General features: G+C 43.1%; 1 protein-coding gene, 1 long non-coding RNA gene and 1 pseudogene across 3 annotated transcripts in view; 2 read left to right on the top strand and 1 right to left on the bottom strand.

The window, feature by feature from the left end:
• The window catches only part of LAPTM4B (lysosomal protein transmembrane 4 beta), a 104,509-nt gene that overhangs the window by 10,437 nt on the left and 74,852 nt on the right, over positions 1 to 19,220 (bottom strand). The gene's annotated exons all lie outside the window — the stretch shown is intronic.
• Positions 1 to 19,220, top strand: part of LOC149869483 (uncharacterized) — a 52,972-nt gene that overhangs the window by 22,749 nt on the left and 11,003 nt on the right. Inside the window, exons 2-3 of one of the 2 annotated variants that reach the window (XR_016441481.1) lie at positions 32 to 127; positions 17,793 to 18,257. This is a non-coding gene — a long non-coding RNA (uncharacterized LOC149869483). Of the gene's footprint in view, positions 1 to 31; positions 128 to 17,792; positions 18,258 to 19,220 lie in introns of those variants that run through there. The other variant, XR_016441480.1, reaches the window with a different exon arrangement.
• Positions 10,379 to 10,605, top strand: LOC149869484 (U2 spliceosomal RNA; annotated as a pseudogene).

The raw sequence follows: 19,220 nt of genomic DNA, 5'->3' as shown, positions 1-19,220 counted from the left end.
TTATGTGAAATTTTTGTCCCTAACCATACAGTACAAAACTGATGAAGCTGAATTCCTGCAAAAAACCTGATCTGAACTAAACAGCTCCATATGGATTCAACTTCACCCTGTGAAGCTACTATGCTCTGTAAGTTTGACACAAATGACAAGATTTTAAAAGCAGTCAGGTAGTTATGGAAAGCATTTAAATGGAAGCTGAGCTCTGGTCCCCATGTGATTGCCAGATCCCTTTGAGCGTTCTGGCCTAAATTCTAAGTTGTGGAGCTTCCTTCTGGCAGAGTTAATAACTCTTGAAAATTCCTGATATACTTCTGAATGTCCTGACTTAACAGGAGGCAACTAAACTGTTTGCATAACTTGGATTCCACAGCACTTTATAAATCAATTTTTAATGTAAACTGTATTACACAGTGCAGCCTTCTATGGGAAAAATAATTCCATTAGTTCCTCATATGCCACTTCCTATTTTTCCTCCTTCTCTTTTTGGTGGGGATGCCAGATAACTGCCATAAGTATTGTTTGCAAATGGTAACAGAGGCAAATATTTATTATTCAAACATTTTGGAATTAATCTTGGCCCAACGCATACACTTGGGGATTGCATCACTACAGGGATCCTCCCACATCTATGCAGCTGTATGCACATTTACCTGAACTTTTAGTAGAAAATATTCCTCTTCCAACACATGTAATAACTCTCTTACATTGGTGTATTTATTCCCAGTGAACATACAGAGCTCCAGTTCTGTTCAGTTTCCAGTTCAGTTTTTAAGAACAAAATGTGCTCTGTGCAATATGGATAAGCTTAATAAAATGAACTAGCTCATATTTCCCATGACCAGGTCATGTTATAAATACAATATCTAATAAATTGCTTTATTATTGCATCAGGAAATTGGTGGCATGTCAGCCAACGCATTAGTTATCTCATGTCTAAACTTTTCAGTCCATGTCTAAACTTTTAAATAAGAGAATGCAACTTATGATGCAAAAGAAAGCTACAGATTAAAGACTGTCATTGAGTTGATGCCATTTTATTTGCTTTTCAGTTTTCCCCTTCTAAGAGATAGCACCTATTCAACCATCTGTCAAGAAATGTGGCTTTATATTCCCCTTGCTTGTAATGTTTGATATATTGTGGGCATGTCTACATGATACATTTAATGCACAGAAGACTAATTTTACTGCACGTTAGTACAGTGGGCAAAACCTGTGCTAATGCGTATTAACATCACTATAAATCAGTAGCACTGATTACATTGCATTAAATGAACATGTAGATGCACCCAGATCTGTTTTCAAACAGATTAAATCAGACAGCATCATAAGATCCATAAAACGTTTATAGCAAAAGAATTAAAACCACAGTTTTGACAAGTGATATAAATTAGAGTGAAACCAAATCTTCTGCATGAATTCCTAGGGGTCTGCCTAAAGACCTGAGCAGGATTCATGACTGGTTCCCTCGGCTGGTAGTTTATTCTGTGATCAGTCTTATGAATGATTTACATTTCAACAAGTGAGCTTTGGAAAGAAGCCCCCTTCTTAGAACAATGTCCTTTCTGAGGTATTTGGGAGGAGCACATCTTTGAACTCAACTGGTAGGAGTCTGATCTCTTATTTATGAACTATCTTTATCTTGAGCAACATTTTTGACCAGATAAATCCAGAGCAGCCTAAGGGCAAAAAAGGGGGCATATAAGCAGTGGAAACAGGGAGAAATTACTAAAGAGGAGTATACCTCCTCAGCTCGCAGTTGTAGGGAGGCAGTTAGAAGGCCAAAGTTACCATGGAGCTGACGATGGCATCTCAAGTTAAAGATAAAAAAAATTATTTTTCAGCTATATAGGGAGTAAAAGGAAGGCCCAGGGTGGAATAGGACCACTACTGAATGGGCAAAAACAATTGGTGACAGACAGGGGGGACAAGGCTGAACTCAATGAGTTCTTTGCCTCAGTGTTCCTAAACACGGGGCAAGACAAGTCTCACAATGCGATTGTAGAGAGGCAACAGCTGGGTGCCAGACTACCAAGCGTTGACCCTGAGATGTTGCAGAGTCACTTGGAAGGACTGGATGTGTTTAAGTCGGCAGGACCGGATGAGCTCCATCCAAGGGTACTGAAGGCACTGGCTGATGTCACTGCACAGCCACTGGCAAGAATATCTGAGCACTCGTGGCGCACGGGCCATATCCCGGAGTACTGGAAAAGGGCCAATGTGGTTCCTATTTTCAAGAAGGGGAGGAAGAAGGATCCAGGCAACTATAGGCCAGTCAGTCTCACCTCCATACTTGGCAAAGTCTTTGAAAAGATTATTAAGGCTCATATATGTGAGAGCCCAGCAGGAAAAATTATGCTGAGGGGAAACCAGCACGGGTTCATAGCACGTAGATCATGCCTGACTAATCTTGTTTCTTTTTATGACCAGGTTACAAAACACCTCAACACAGGAGTAGGGGTTGACATCATTTACTTAGATTTCAGGAAGGCCTTCGATACGGTATCCCACCCCATACTGGTGAACAAATTAAGAGGCTGTGACTTGGATGATTACACAGTCTGGTGGGTGGCAAATTGGCTACAGGGTCATACCCAGAGAGTGGTAGTGGATGGGTTGGTATCGACCTGGAACGCCGTGGGCAATGGGGTCCCACCGGGCTCGGTCCTTGGACTGATACACTTCAGTGTCTTCATCAGTGACTCGGATGAGGGAATGAAGTGTACTCCGTCCAGGTTTGTGGATGATACAAAACTGTGGGGAGAAGTGGACATATCGGCAGGCAGGGAACAACTACAGGCAGACCTGAACAGGTTGGACAAACGGGCAGAAAACAATAGAATGCAGTTTAACAAGGAGAAATGCAAAGTGCTGCACCTAGGGAGAAAAAAAGTCCAGCACACCTACTGCCTAGGAAGCGACCTGCTCGGTAGCATGGAGTGGAAAGGGATCTTGGAGTCCTAGTGAACATGAGTCGTCAGTGTGACAAAGTCACCAGAAAAACTAACTGAACTTTATCGTGCATCAGCAGATACATGACAAACAGAACCAAAGAGGTGATACTTCCCCTCTATCAGGCGCTGGTCAGATTGCAGTTGGAATACTGCGTGCAGTTTTGGGCACCTCACTGCAAGAGGGATGTGGATAACCTGGAGAGGGTCCAGAGAATGGCCACTTGTATGGTTAAGGGCTTGCAGGCCAAGCCCTACAAGGAGAGACTAGGGCACCTGGACCTCTTCAGCTTCCGCAAGAGAAGGTTGAGAGGTGACCTTGTGGCTGCCTATAAATTCATCATGGGGGCGCAGAAGGGAATTGGTGAGGCTCTACTCACCAAGGCGCCCCTGGGGGTCACAAGAAATAATGGCCATAAGCTAGCAGAGAGCAGAATTAGACTGGACATTAGGAGGAACTTCTTCACAGTTAGAGTGGCCAAAATCTGGAATGGACTCCCAAGGGAGGTGGTGCTCTCCCCTACCTTGCGGGTCTTCAAGAGGAGGTTGGAATGGGTATCTGGCTGGGGTCATCTGAACCCAGCACTCTTTCCTGCCAATGCAGGTGGTCAGACTTGATGATCTATTGAGGTCCCTTCCGACCCTAACATCTATGAATCTATTTATTTCTATTGTACAGTGACCCCTGACTTCACTGCCAAAGATTCCAGCTGTGAACTAAATTTGAGAGTATCACAGTACACACATCTACCTAAGCTCTTTTCAATATAAGTATTAGCTGAAGGACCCCAACATGTATCAATTTATTATATTTAAAGGTGACAACTGACAGAGCAGAGATTAGAAGAATGGAATTGGGAGTCATGATTTTTTTTGTTTGTTTTTCAGTTTTGCCCTTGTCACTAAATCATGATGAGTTTTGACAAGTCATCTGATTGTACTTCTGTTTATGTGTAAAACAAGTACAACATTTACCTAACTGAAAAGGATGTTACAAAGCTTATAATAAAGTGTGTAATGCACTCTGGGATTACATGTACAATTTATTATTTCTTAAACAAGGCACCAAATTATAGAAACATATTTATGAGCTAAAAACAATCTTGTAGGATATTTTTTATATTCTTGCAAACTTTAAACTTCCTGTTAACAATGCAAGTTATAGATCATTTTTCTTCAGCAATTACTGAAGTAGCCAAGTAATGTACAGGAAGTTTTAAATGGCATCAGGCAGCCTTGTGTGGCTATTCTGGGAAGCACAAGAAAGGATAAAAGAACTTTCATCCCTTTTACCACTCCCATACAAAGTGCAAACCCTGCTCCTTTCCAGTCAAGGTAAAGTCCCCTTTCATGCCTACTGGCCTATAGGGTTAATATGATTAAGGCGTAGTGGTTTCTATAGCCAAAAAGGGAACATGTCCTGCATTTCACTCACTGGGTTTCACAGCTGGTTTCACCAGCAGCAACCTTTGGCATGAATCTGAAATTGGACTCAAACTTACACCTCTAAAACTGTAGTGAGACACCATAATCATAATAGCTCAGCAGCTGTGCCCCCTCTTTGCTTTATCAGAAAGGCACAGGAGCTGTAAAGTGAGCCAGTAGCCTGATGTAGAAAGAAAGGTGTTGTATACCCATCACAATGCCAGTGAAATTGCTGCTGCTTTCATGCAGCCTAGAATGAGTTCTGCAGCACCCCAAATTTCTGTTGGGAGTCTCTGACTGAATCTAGCCTTTTCTATGGAACTTTCAGGTGAACCTGCTTGACAAATAAAGGATGAAGAACAAGCTTACATTTTTTATTCCTACCTTTCCTGTAGCTAGGCTTGGATAAGTTAGGCTGAAATTAGCCCCTCATCTGAGGAATTAAATAATGCACCATGCTTGTGCCAAACATTTTACAAGGGAAATTTCACCTTTACCGATTCTATAGCTCAGTGAGGGATTAACTAGCTACCCTCTCTACTTTTAACAGGTTGGTTGCCAAATTTGCATACATTGGAGAGGTGCAGTTTACATTTATTAATATGCAGGTTAATTAATTCCATGTTTCTCTGGTCTCCTGTCATTCATCTGGCCAGAAACAAAAGAATTTCCTTCCACAGCTGTGGGGGAACTAGCAGCTATTAACAGCAACTGTAGTTACACTGAGCCAAATGCTGCAATGAAGCCAGCAGCTCAGGAGCAGCTCTAAAGGGAAGGTCATTACAATGACCACCTGCCTAACTCAGGACTTTCCCATTAGTTCTCTTATAATTGTGTTCTTGATTACACAAACATTTTAAGACCACCCAGGGAAATGGAAGATTTCTGCATGACTAACCAGCTCTATCATAAGCATTACTTCATGTCACGAATAGTGCAAGCAGACAGTAATTCTTTCCTTGCAATTTTTTCCAGAAAAGTTGGCAATGCTTTTTCTCCCCAAAGTCTATAATCACTGTTTCTATGAGGGTAAGGAGGCAGAGGCAATGTAAAGTTAGGTACGGAAAAGCCTATATACAAGACTTTGTTTGGGTATCTTCATGAATTTTGTAATAGTTAGTAGCACTGGTTGAAAATAGAGAATTTTATTGCAATGGCATTTAAAAAAAATATCTATTTTGTCAACAGATTGTACTCTTCATATCAGCAATTCACAACCAAGCATCAGGGCAGCCTGGGGTGCCTTGAGATCCTTTGAGGGTGTCACACAATGTTAGCACTGTTAGGTTTGCAAACATGATTCACAAGATAAACCCAAAGATTTCAAATAGGAATCAATAATTGTGGTCTTCTTGAGTTCTTTGCAACAAAAAAACTACTCTCTTATTTTTCTGTAGACCAAAAAAGAGTGAAAGCTAAGAGCGCACATTTTCCAAGATGTATGTTGAGTCTTCTTAGGAGTGTCTCAAGTCCAAAAAGGTTAAGAACCACTATTTACACTAATCACCACGTGGTAGCTGTATCCCTGGGAACTTTGTACAATGCTGAGCACATGATAATACAGCTAACTCTACTTATAAGCCTAATTGCATAATACCAGGGTCCTCAACTTTTTGATCCCATGGGTGGGCCAGATAAAGGGTGCAGGGCCAGTCCATGGGCTGGCTTGGACCCCATGCACCAGGATTGGGCCCTGAGGCCCGATTTCTCCTCTGTCCACTGGTATCAGGCTCTGGTGACCCTGTGACAACTTTCCCCAGTCTCATGTGCGAGGATCAGGCTCCAGGGACCCCATGCCACTTCTGCCTGGTTCTATATGCAAGGATTGGGCTCTGGGGGGTCCCATGCCACCTCTACCTAGCCCCACACACTGGACATGGCCCACTGGGAGCCCCATGGGTCAGAAGACACAGCGCCAGGGACTGGTTCTGACCCATGGCCTGGAGTTTGAGCATCCCTGGCATAATACAATACCAATCCCAATTTCTTGCCTATTGTTTATATTGTAACAAGTATCTTAGCTGAATATCAGGTAAGTGCATAAAACACTTATGAGTGCAGCATCTTTCAGCTTCACTGTCTGTTTGCAATATACCTGTACTCCAGTTAACTGCATAATATCTAGAACTGGGTGTATCTATATGTGAAACTAATGCAACACAAACTCCGGTACAGTTTGAGCCAGAATAAACTGCTCCTGGGTGCAGTGTCTATGTGTGTGCCTGGGGGAGCAGCAATCTGAGGCAGGGCTAAGCAGGCCACTAGCTGGCTGGCCTGGCTGGGTGCAAATTACGATCCTGGTCTCCATCTACACATATGTTTCAGCACAGTAAAGTACCCTTGCCATAAGATAGTACTGTCCCCAACAGTACTATCCTGTGAAGGAGTAAATTAGTTTACTGCACCCTAATACTGCTGCACATGTAGACAGTGATGCTTTACTGAAGAGTTAATTAGTCTATTCTGCAGTAAAGCGCACATGTAGATACACCCACTAACTGTCTACTTTGTAACAAACTGTACTCCTTTTAACTGCCCCAGAAACAGTAAAGGTGTCCAGGGGCTACTCTTAGAAGCCTTCAGAATGATGAGAGCTTGTCCATTTTATGGCTTCTATCTCCCCTCATTTTCAGAGCTTCTAATAGTAGCACCAAAATTTACTATTGTCCTGAAAAGGAACTAGTCAATTTTGGGGCTGGTGGTAGCAGATAACTGACAATGCTGGAAACATGCTCATTAGGTAGATAGTGCTGCTGTTCTCTGAATGAGTATTGTTTACAGCATGTTTAGAAAAATGCATACTCTGTGCTACTGTATAGCTTTTTTCAGTCCTAGGACTATATGCTTAAATGGAACTGTAACAGGGAACCAGCTCTGGTTCCTGTTCTGGTCAATAAGTGCTGTTGGGGCAGAGGCGGGGATCAAGCTTACCCCAAAGAAGCTGGGTTGAGCAGCCACCAGAGTGGCTGGAGGAGAGGTCCATGTGTGGTCCAGGGCAAATGAGCAAGATCCCGGCGGCACATGGTCATGTGCAGGGCAAGCGAGCCCTCATTGGTCCATGGGAATTCTAGCAGACTAGAAAGGAGTTGGCACACACAGTTACCTCCAGAGTGGGGAATGCACAGTGGGCTGGGAATGTTGCGCACACTGCATAGACATACAGAACCGGGACTCTCAGCTGCAGCATGAGAATCCAGTGAGATTGCCCGGGAGATGGGGAAAGCTCAGGATCACACCAATGTAGTGACACTGGGTGACTGAAAGGGAACTCAACTGGTTGACAGGAATGTGCTGCTCCTAGGGAGGTAACAAATTTAGAACGCAAGGTGTCAGAGTGTTGGTAAAATGATGGAAGGATCCTACAAGTTTTGCACCACATGCATCAACTTGAGAGAGAGAACTGGACGTTAATGTAATTAATATGAAGGGTAAAAATTGATAAATTCAGGGATAACTAACTGATCTTTGGCGAATCAAGGGAGGCTGATTAACTCATTGATGTTTAATTGTTCAACCACAGATTGGGTAGGTCTGTGGAATTCATTGAAAATTAACTGAGGAATTCATTGATAATTAATTGATCTTTTGTGAATCAAAGAGAGCCTGGTGATTTCACTAATAATTAATTAAGCTCTTGTGGATAAAGGGAAACAGGGGTATTTGGGGATAACCAGTTGATCTTCTGTTATACAAAAAAGGGACTGCTGAATTCATTGATAAGTAGTTGATATGCCATGAACCATGGGAGACAGTGAACTCGACTGATGTTTGATTGCACTTCCATGGCATAGGTTAATCAAATAGCTGGTGACCAGCCTTACCAACTGGACAGAATTAATCGAGGTACTCTAAGAAAGGCTTGGGGCTGCAGACTGAGTGGCAAGTGCTGACAAAGGGGTTCAGAATCCCCAAGGTAAGGCTACAACTCTAGGCACCCTGCCAGGAGTGGTAAGGAACAGGGTGTAATGGTGGAAAGAGCCCTGCAAAGAGGATGCCCTTCAGTCAGAAGGATCTCTGCTCTTCTCTACACAACTAACCTCCCTTTAATTTTCTTAACAACAAGGCATGGCAGGAGAGAATGAAGGGAAGTGGAGGAAGAGACCTGGTAGACTGGGACAAGAGAGGCAGTCCCCACCACACGCTCCTACAGGAATGTTCCTGTACTTCAGTATCAGAGATACATTAATAACCTTGCATGAAAAGAAAGCAGCATACTAGTATACCACAAATGAACTTTCCTATACAAAATATGAAGAGCTTGCCTGTATAAATATTAGTCTTATACAGGACCACATTTTCAAAAGTCTCTCTTTGACGGTTTAATTTGTAAGCACTTAAATCAGTGATTCTTGATTAGGGTGCTGTGGCATCCTGGGGTGCCTTGAGATTCTTTCAAGAGTGCTGCAAGGTGCAATGCAATGTTAGTACTATTACATGGGCCAACATCATTCACAAGATAAACTCAGAGATCTGAACTCCTTTGGTTTATTTGAGTTCTTTGCAATAAAATAATTGCTCTATTATTTTTCCATAGTCAAGAAAAACTGAAAAATAAAGGCTAGAAATTTTTTGAGGGGTGCATCGAGTCCTAAAAGGTTGAGAACCATTGCCTTGCAGGGATCTGTAAGGCAGTGAGAAACTAAGGCTCCTAAATCATTAGTCACTTACGAAAATTTAGGCAGCAGATTTTAACAGTTTTGGGACTAGTCCTGTACCCACACTGAACACTTTACCTCTTTAGTACCTTTATCTCTTAGTAAATATGAAAACCTGGATATCCTTATAGGAGAAATCTTGAATTACTGAGAAATAGGAAGTGGCTAGAGAATTTGAAACTCTTAAGACAATAGCTTATTATTATTACTATTAGTAGTAGTAGTAGTCATATTATTTTAGAGAATTGACAGAAAGCCCTACAAACAACAAACTTAATCCTGAACAAACCATGTGGAAAGAAAGGATATGAACTAATGAATTGTAGTTTTTCAGGAAAATGGAAAGTGCGAAGCGAAAAATGGGGAAAATAACATTTACCCAAGTATAAAATGACCGTTATAAGATGACCCTCCCCCACAAATAATTAAGATTGTATGAATGGAAGATTTATAAATTTGTTAAAATTTTTCAGGTATAGAATCTGATTATAGGAGATTTGTCTTGATTTTGTGCCCCTCTCACAGCTACGGCAGAGAAAATAAATCTAGGGGGTCAGGTAGTCCCTTTGCCGCAGCCCCCACCCAAATTCTTTCCTCACTCCTTACTGTCAGATCCTGCTCTCCCAGAACATATGGAAGAGAGGGGCAAAATTTGCATATAGGTAAATTATTACAGGTACCCATAAATTTAGTTCATCCAGAATTGAGGCACTGTTTCTTTTTGAAACTGCTGCAAGTTTTAACACAGGTACTACATAAACACACTTTTAAGCATATTTTTACGCTTACTTATATATAGTACAAGCTATACATGATATTAATACAAAACCAAAAGGCTATGATTCACTATATAATTTACTGGGATGGGCCTCAGCAGAGCCAACAGTGTTTCAAGTCATGGTGACCCCACAGCTCGACACTAGTCAATATGAATGTGCGCTCCAGAGGATCCATGTGCTAATTAGCTCCCCACTCATGGCTGGAACCTGGCATTCTTGTCACAAGTCCTGGCATGACTGGAACCTGGTCTGGCTTCACCTCATAGGGCCACAGTAATTGTATGCAACAGGCTGAGAGAAGGAGCAACAGAGGGATTCTGGGTGAACTTTCTGGGGGGGGGGTGGCGTTTGATGATGTTTGCCAGATATTTAAGGCTGGTGAAGAAACAGGAATGATTAGAAATGGAAAAGAAAGGCACAGCTCAGCTGTGGGAGTGACGAGGAAGTAGAAATGTATTCACTGTGGTAGCTCACCATGACTTGAAAAAGAGTCAGCAATGATGGGTCTGTGTGCAATGGGCAGCAGCATATATTTTATTCAGATGGATTTCACTAATGTATCCTTGTGGTAGGTTCTTCTCAGCCTTTTGGCCCAGATCAAGTGTAGTGAGGGGCAACGTAATGATCGCCCAGGTGGGCAGGCTCCCCAGGGCAGATGATTGTCTCTGATATGTCCTCCATAGGAGGTCTATATTGAGCAGATTTTTTTTTGGTGTTGGGTGGTGGAACTGGAGCTTGTTCCATCCACTCCACGCATTGACCTGGTATTGCAGTGCTTTCAGGACTGGTGCAAAAAAACAGAAAAAGGTTCCCATTAGCACCGAAAGTCTGTTCTATGCCTTAAGAGGCAGAACAAAGGATCAATGGAGCATCAGGGTGTAAGGAGTAGAGGAGACAGACTCAAAGCAATGGCAGTGATGGCAAGTAAGCATGAAGTGGAAAAATGAGTTGAGTGGAAAAGAATATTTAGAGAAAGATGGAGAGAAGACAAAGGAGGAGAATAAAGGAAGAAAGAAGGTGACGGCCAGGAGCAATGGCAGAGACAGCAATGATGAAAGTAATGACACCAGAAGGAAGACAGGAGCAGCAGGAGAAGGTACATCAGGTGAGAAGCAGAGGATGGCAGAAGCACAATGGCAGGCTGGCCCATCAGGAATCGCACGGTCGGAAAAACATGGAAGAGGCATCGAAAGAAGCTAGAGAGAAATGGAGGCTGTGGAGAAAGGCAACTTTAAACTGGTGATGGGAGGCACACAGGATTGATGATGTACAGATATGATTTCCTGGAAAAGGTACTGTTTGAGATTTTGGAGGTGCAGGTGGAGCATCTCACAACCTGATTGCTTTCTTGAACTGAAAGACTTGGGAACTGACTTACTAGGATGAAGAAGGGTATGAGAACTTTCAGAAGAAAGATGCAGAGAAACATGGGAGAGGGGAATTAAGAAGGAGAAAAGTTCATAGCAGGGGAAAAGTTGAAAGAAAGAATGATTATAGGTTGAATGTACACAGATTTACTAGAGGCAGAAGACACAGAAAGATGGATGGAAAAGTACATCCAAAGGGTCATATCAGCAGAGAAAGTAAGGGACAAATATGGCATATGGATGGGGTCTTGGAGGGTATGAGTAGTGTTACAAGCAGATGAATGGAGCTCATCTGGCGTGCTGCACCTCCTACCCGTGATCCAGATCGGGGCATACCAGGGTCTTACAGAAGTACCATGGCAACCAAAACAGTGCAGCAAACACTGAAAGATAGGGCTACAGATGTGAAAGGACGGGGCATAGAGCAGCAGTGCCAGGAGTCTCTAAAATGCATTATTTGTAAGGGAGAGGGATATTTGAATCATAGGGCCCCAAAGCGTTTGCAAATATAGTCAAATTTTCTGAGGAACAGAAAAACCTGGAGAAGGAGAGCAGAGGAGTAGAGGGGTTGGACCACTGAGGTAGAAATGATGAAAGAAATCCAACAGGAGGGTGAAACAGAGAAGGAGGAGAGTGAAATTTCTGTGACTGAGCAGCCTCAGAGAAGACAGGAGATAGGAGATGGAATGGCAGGGAAGGCGGGAACAGCAAACAGCTCAGACATGGAGGTGGGAGTGGGAAGAAAGAAGACACCCTACAAACAACAGAAGCGGAGATGGAGCAAAAGAGAGAACAGAGAGACGGGCTAGGAAAAGAAAGAAAATGCAGGGGCTGAAGACGACAAAGAAGAAACCTGGTAATAAAGGAGGCGAGTCATAGGAAGGCCCAGAGAGCAGTTTCCTGCCACTGTCACCTCTGGGCTTCAATCCAGAGTAGACACCAGAAGATGGGAAGCGGTGGAGAAGCAGGGATATGTAAGCCTTCCTAAATGTCAAAGCAATCCAGCAGTTTGCAAAGGCTACAGGACTGTGAGTGAGGGAGGAGTCAACCACCTTAAGCAGTAGCACAGATGAACCTTAAAGGGATAGGCACTCTTAACTCAAAGCCAGCATGGAAAAACCTTAAAGGGACAGGCACACACATTTTGAAACAAACATAAATGGCACTGGCAATAGTTTTGCTTAATGTCAGGGGGCTCTTACTCTGCCTCGCATCCATAGATGCTTCTCAAGTAAATCTCAGTATGTCATCCTCCCGCTGTAGTTGGCCTTGGTGAGGCCGCAGCTGGAGTACTGCATCCAATTCTGGGCTCCACAATTCAAGGGGGATGTGGAGAAGCTTGAGAAAGTCCACAGGAAAGCCACGCACCTGATCAGAGGGCAAGAGATTAGGTCTTATGAAGAAAGGCTAAGATCCATGGGACTCTTCAGCCTGGAAAAGTGCAGGCTTAAGGGTTACCCAGTGGCAGCCTATAAGTATATAAGGGGTGTACATCAGGATCTGGGGGAACACCTGTTCATGAGAGCGCCCCAGAGGATGACAAGGTCAAATGATTACAAACTCCTCCAACACCATTTTAGGCTGGACATAAGGAAAAACTTCTTTACTGGCTGAGCCCCCAAGGCATGGAATAGACTCCCTCCAGAGGTGGTGCACGCACCTACTCTGGACTCTTTTAAGAAATATTTGGATGCTTATTTTGCTGGGATCCTTTGACCCTAGCTGACTTCCTGCCCCTGGGGCAGGGAGCTGGACCAATGATCTTCCGAGGTCCCTCCAGCCCTAATGTCTATGAAATCTGTGAAATCTTAACAAGGAAAAGATGGGAACAGATTGAACCAGTGTTGAACCAAGTAAGGGCAGACATAATCTGCCTACAAGTATGTGGTATATGAGGGGTGAGGGATTCTAAACAGTTTGAGAAAAGGTGGAGATGGGGACCATCTTGATGGTCAGGGACAAATGAGAACAAAGTGGCAGGGGTCACAATATTATTCAAGAACCCAGAGCTGAGAAGAAATCACCAGTGGCAGATTGCAACAAATGATGCTATCAGTCAAGGGAATACAATTAGAAATGTTCAATGTAGATGGACCACCAGAGAGAGAAGGAAGGACTACATGGCTTAAAAACTTAGCAGTTTATGTGGTTGGAGGAAGACTGCACATAATAGCAGGAAATTTCAACTGTATAATCAAAGTGGGTGACAGAACAGGGGAAGGAGGAAATGGAGGTATAGGCAGCTTGTCCAGACTTAACAAATATAATAAAAGAAGAGTTGCTAAGAGATATGTGGGCAAGGGAGAAAATTTTCACTGGAACAGACCCCAGTGGAAAGAATCCAGAATTGACTTTGTGCTTGTATTAAAAGAATTAGGGATAAGGAAGAAAGAAACCATACATGTGGTGTTTAGTGATCACCTGATGCTGAAGGTGGATGTGAGTCTTGGGAAGAGCCCCATGAGATGGAAGGGACTATGGAAGTTAAATGTTCAGCTGTTACAAGATGAAGGGATATGTCAAGAGTACACAAGACAGTATCAGGGTTGGTGAACACTGAAGAAATATTTTGGGAGTACCAGGAAATGGTGGATGCTGGTAATGAAGAGGACAGGAAATTTCTTCAGGGACAAAGACTGAAGATGCGTAGAGAAAAGGACAAAATAGCTAAGAGAACTACAAAGAAAGATGCAGGAACTGCTATAGAAACTTACAGGAGGGAGACAGGTACAAGCAAAGCTAAAAGAAACAAGGCAAGAGTTAGAAACCTGGTTTAAAAGGAAGACATAAGAGAAAATTTTCTTAGCACAAGCACCTTGGGTGAGAGAAAACAAAGAGTGGTCCTGATACTTTTTGGCCAGAGTGAAGGCAGCAAAAGGAGAGCTTGAAGCAGTGTGGGAAGAAGGGGGTACACAGGTGAAAAAGCAGAAGGTGTTGGAGGTGACACGGAGATTTTAAGAAGAGCTACATCAGAAAAAGGAAACAGACAAATGATGAAGGATTTCTTGTAAGAGATTGAAGAGAAAATAGAGGAGGAGGAAGCAAAGAAGGTGGAAGAAAAGATAAGCTTAAGGGAAGCAGAGAAGTGTTTAAAAACATTTAAAACACGGAAATCACCAGGAACAGATGGATTACCTAGTGAATTTTACAAGAAATTTTGGATATGGGTAGGAAAGGATACACTGGAAGTATCTGAAGAAATAGCAGAAACAGGAGAGGCAGGGAAAGATTTTACAAGAGGTGTTGTGATCTTACTCTTCAAGAAAGAGGAGAAGGAACTCCTGAAAAATTGGAGAATGATTACACTTTTTAATAAGGACTATAAGTTAATGGCCATGATGCTGGCTTTGAGGATTAGGAAAAACCTCCAGACAATAATACATGAAGACCAAGTACACACAGTACCAGGCAGAAGGATCTCTGAAGTGATCAGAGTGATGATCAAAGATGCACTGTCCCATGTCTAAGAGAGGAAAACAAACACAGTTATAGCAAACCTTTATTTATAAAAAGCATATGAGAGTGGATCATGATTATATATTCAAGGTGCTAGGAAAAATGGGGTTCCCAGAAAAATGTATATGTTGGATAAGGTTATTGTATAGAGAAGCAAAGAGTCAGGTCCAAATTAACGTGCATCTAAGTGGGGGCTTTAAAATCCATATGGGGGTGAGACAAGGATGACCCCTGTTGCCACTACTATTTGTACGCAGCATGGAACCACTACCACGAAGAATAAGAAAAGACAAGGTCATAAGTAGAGATATCGGGAGGGGCTGAGATAAAAGTCATACTATACATGGATGACACAATGTAGCAGTTAGAGAGAGACCTTCAGTGGAAAGGGTGCTAAAGCATACATCAGAATATGGAGAAGCAATGGGAGCTAACCTGAATACATAAAAAATTATCATAATGGGAGTGGGGAACTCATAAAATCATAGAAGTAGGGTCGGAAGGGACTTGTAGATCTTCAAGTCCGACCCCCCGCCTGGGCGGGAGAAAAACTGGACTCAAATGAGTCCAGCCAGGTAGGCATCAAGCCTCTTCTTAAAGACCCCCAGGGTAGGAGCCAGCACCACCTCCCTTGGAAGTTGGTTCCAGCTCCTAGCCGCCCTAATTGTGAAGTAGTTTTTGCGGATGTCTAATCTAAACCTACTCTCCAACAACTTGTGGCCATTATTCCTTGTTATGCCAGGGGGCGCTCGGGGAAACAAGGTCTCTCCCAAACCCTTCTGGTCCCCCCTAATGAGTTTATAGACGGTCACCAGGTCCCCCTCAGCCTTCTCTTGTGAAGGCTGAACAGGTTTAGGTTCCACAGTCTTTCATTGTAGGGTCTGCCCTGTTGTCCCTGGATCATGCGGGTGGCCTCCTCTGGACCCTCTCCGTGTTGTCCACATCCCTCCTGAAGTGGTACACACAGAACTGGACGCAGTACTCCAGCTGTGGCCTGACCAGCATCGCATAGAGGGGGAGGATCACCTCCTTGGCCCTACTTGAGATGCACCTGTGGATGCACGGCATCTAGAGGGACTTGGAGAATTTGGGCCTTCAATTAAAGAGAGAGAAATAAGAGTGCTAGGGGTCCTGATGGGCACAAAAGGAAAAGGTAATACGGCATAGGAAAAGGTGATGGCAAAGCTACTGCAAATACTTTGGTTATGGTCCAGAAGGACACTGCCTTTTGCTGGAAAAGTGGCAGCGTTTAAGGCTGTGTTACTGCTGAATATTCTATATACAGGAAATATATTCCCACAAACGTGGTAGCAGTTAGCAAAAATACAGAGGGAAATATGTGTTCTTTTCAAATGCCAAAAGAGAATGATTGGCTAGAGATTAACTGTACAAAAGGAAGAGTGATGGGGCTGCCAGACTTGGGATTGTTCATATATGCAAAATATGTAAGCACGATATACAAGGCAGTATTGGAGAAAGAGGGGAAAGTAGCGTGTACCACCTCATGTCACGCAGCTGGGTGTGGCAACCGCCAATTCTTTACGTCAGGATGAAAGGATTCATGCAGAGGTATAAAGTAGGGAAGGTAGGGCTGGAGGTCCTGAAGGATCATAAAAAATTGATGAAAATGGGAAGGAAGATGGGAGGGAGGACAGGTACTAAAGGTGGTCATCTGTGTGATTGTGACGGCTAAAGATGATGGTGACAGGGATACGGATATGTGGGTGCTGTTATTATAACGGGAATGAGAGTGGTCTAATTGTAAAGATATTGTTTGGACTCTTGAGTGAACCACATCAGTCATGAGACAGATTCAAATGGCGGGGGGTGTGATTTATTTTTGCCCAAAAGAGTATGTTTACCCCATATGATTCATGTGTTTTATAGTCATGTTCAGTTGGCTGCATTTAATTGACTTCATAGTTTGTTTCTAACTCTGAGCACATGCTGCTTTTGGTAGCAGTTTATTGATAGACAATATATTTAATCAATTTTAATTGTATACAAATGTAAGATGGGGGCTCCCCCCCAATGCTGATTGGATAAAAAAACCTTGTCTTTTATTTGAGTAAATCAGTAACTGCAGTGCTATGAAGAAGAGCACCTATTAGACACTGATCATGGGATTGATATCCCCAAGATGCTGTTGGATAAGTTCAGCTCAAGATATACAAAAGGACTGAAATGCCGTACACTTATTGAACAATTGTGTGATATTGGATGAAGCTCCTAATATATCCACAGGTACAAAAGACTTATTCCTCATAATAATGCATGCACAACAAATACTTCATTGCAGTCTCTTGCATCCTTCTCATCCCAACAAAAAGAAAAAGAAACTGGGTCACTTTATCTGAGGGAGTTTGAGCCCAGGGCAAGAAAAGTCTCAAAGAACAGATAAGTTAAATTATGGCCAGAGAGTGATTGCCTCCAGAGAGTTTAAAACAAATCTTTAAAGGGAGGCATTTGTTCCAAAAATAAAACATTCACATTTCCTACTAAATTGGTCATGGGTCTGAAGCTTGTCTTCAGAGCTAAGTTACATTTCTTGATAAAAAATAAATGTTTCTTTTTTTCATTCAAACATAAATTTGTTTTGAAAAAGGTTGTCTGAATATCACTGGTTAATAACTATTTGTTTATGTGTTTCACAATGTGTTATCTATCAAGTAAATTCCAAGAAACTTTCTTCACAACATGGACAGGAAACATTTTAATGTTTATATGTATGCATTTCCATTAGAAACCATGCTAGAATGATTACAGATGAACTGGAAGCAGCACAGCTTAAAGATAATTTATAACCAAAGAAATGAGTGAGGAGGCCTGAACTGTGCAAAGTCTCCTGTGCAGATGAGAGCTGCTATGTTTGTTTATCTTTGACAAAAGTAACCAGTTGTTCTAGCCACTATAAGGTTAATGTTCAGAAAATACCACAAGGCTTATGGATGCGTGTCACAAGAAATAAAACACAATTTCCTCAACGTTCTAGGCACAGCCTTAAGCATATATATTACAAGGGGGCAGCAATATTTTTAGGGTCAGGTGATGGACATTCTTGTGTAGGAGGAAACTTGGATTCAGGAAGCTATTTCCCTAGTCCCCCCTGAACACCCTTACAGAAATTGCCAGGATAATTTTGTGCTTACTCTGTATACGCAGAGGAGATAGAGAATGCCATTGAAGCCTGAAGTGAAGCATGCCATGGTCCCCTTGGTTTCTTTGCCTGCCATGCTGAACTGCCAGCGGGTATGAAGGAACTGATTGCTGTATGCTTAAGAAAGGAACGTGCATATGTGACTATTCAGCCTCCTCAGCGACATCTTGCCTGTCTGCTTCCGGCAAAGGGTCACTTGAAAATGTACTTCCGCAACCCATCTCACATCCAGACTGGGTTTGTTTTGGTTTTTTTGTTCTTTTCTTTTTTCCAACGGCTGTACTTGACCATAAGCCTCTTGGCAAGTATTTAGGTGACAGATTTTGCTTAACTCTAATTACTACTCATACCTAATCCATGTAGCCCTCTTCATTATTACATATTTATATCCTGCTCATGCTCAACCAACACAAGGACTTAAAAACAGCCTGTAAGTAATTAGGTACTGGGATGGCTGAATCATTTAATTGGAGTGATATGTTACAGGATTACTGCTATCATGTGTGCTGTTACATAATATGATGTAGAATGCCGTTTCTTGTTAAATCTTTAATGGTTGTACAAACACCTGAAATGGCTTCCTTCTTTTCTTTATAGTTTCTGTTATGCTTCAGTTAATCTGTAACTGCATCTGGGCTATATCACTGCCATCCATTTGCAGTGACCGTTATCTTACATAAAGGGCCATTTTCTTTATGTGCACACAGTATTTCTTTTTTTTAAATCCAATGAAATCTCAAGCACCATAGGCTTTTAATATTATACTAGTCAACTGCCCATCAAGAATGACTGGGGGGAGGAGGGGGACAGGACAGGATGGGACAGAGGCCTTTGTCCCTTCCCCTCTCAGACCAGAGCTGGGGCCTGGGCTGCTCCCCACCTCCCCCACTGCTGCTTTGGGCTGGGGGCCAGGGCCGTTCCCCACCTTCCCCTGCTACTGTAGGTTGGGGCCAGGCCTGCTCCCCGCCTCTTTGGGCTGGGGCCAGGGCCTGGGCTGTTCCCCACCCACCTGCACTGCTCCGGGCTGGGGTCGGGTTTGGGGCTGTTCTCCCCCTCCCATTTCCTGCCAGCTATTGTTATGGGGGGGGAGGGGTGCCAGCCCCTGGCTCCAAGGAGCAGATGGGGGGAGGTGGGGAAGGCCAGGGTGCTCTGGTCCTCATTGTCCCCCTCTGCCTCCCCTCTGGCCCCTCAGGCCCCACTGTCTGTCCCTGTCTGCGTAGGGCACTCCGATTGGCTGCTGATTCTCCTCATCACTGTGCTGAACACTGGTGCAGAACAAACTCAAATGAAATAATGCCACGTATTGAATCAGCAGCAGCAGCAAAATTCTTCCTCAAAGTTATGCCTAATGTCATTTCTGCCCCTGCTTAGTTTGTGATAGGAAGTTCAGGGAGACAGACTATATGAATTCAAGCGCACCATCTCCTGGCACT

This window comes from Crocodylus siamensis, chromosome 3 (genome assembly GCF_052110815.1).
Source record: "Crocodylus siamensis isolate JL-2025a chromosome 3, ASM5211081v1, whole genome shotgun sequence".
NCBI lineage: Eukaryota > Metazoa > Chordata > Crocodylia > Crocodylidae > Crocodylus > Crocodylus siamensis.
The sequence above is the reverse complement of the archived record's forward strand: the minus strand, read 5'-3'. Positions and strand labels throughout refer to the sequence as shown.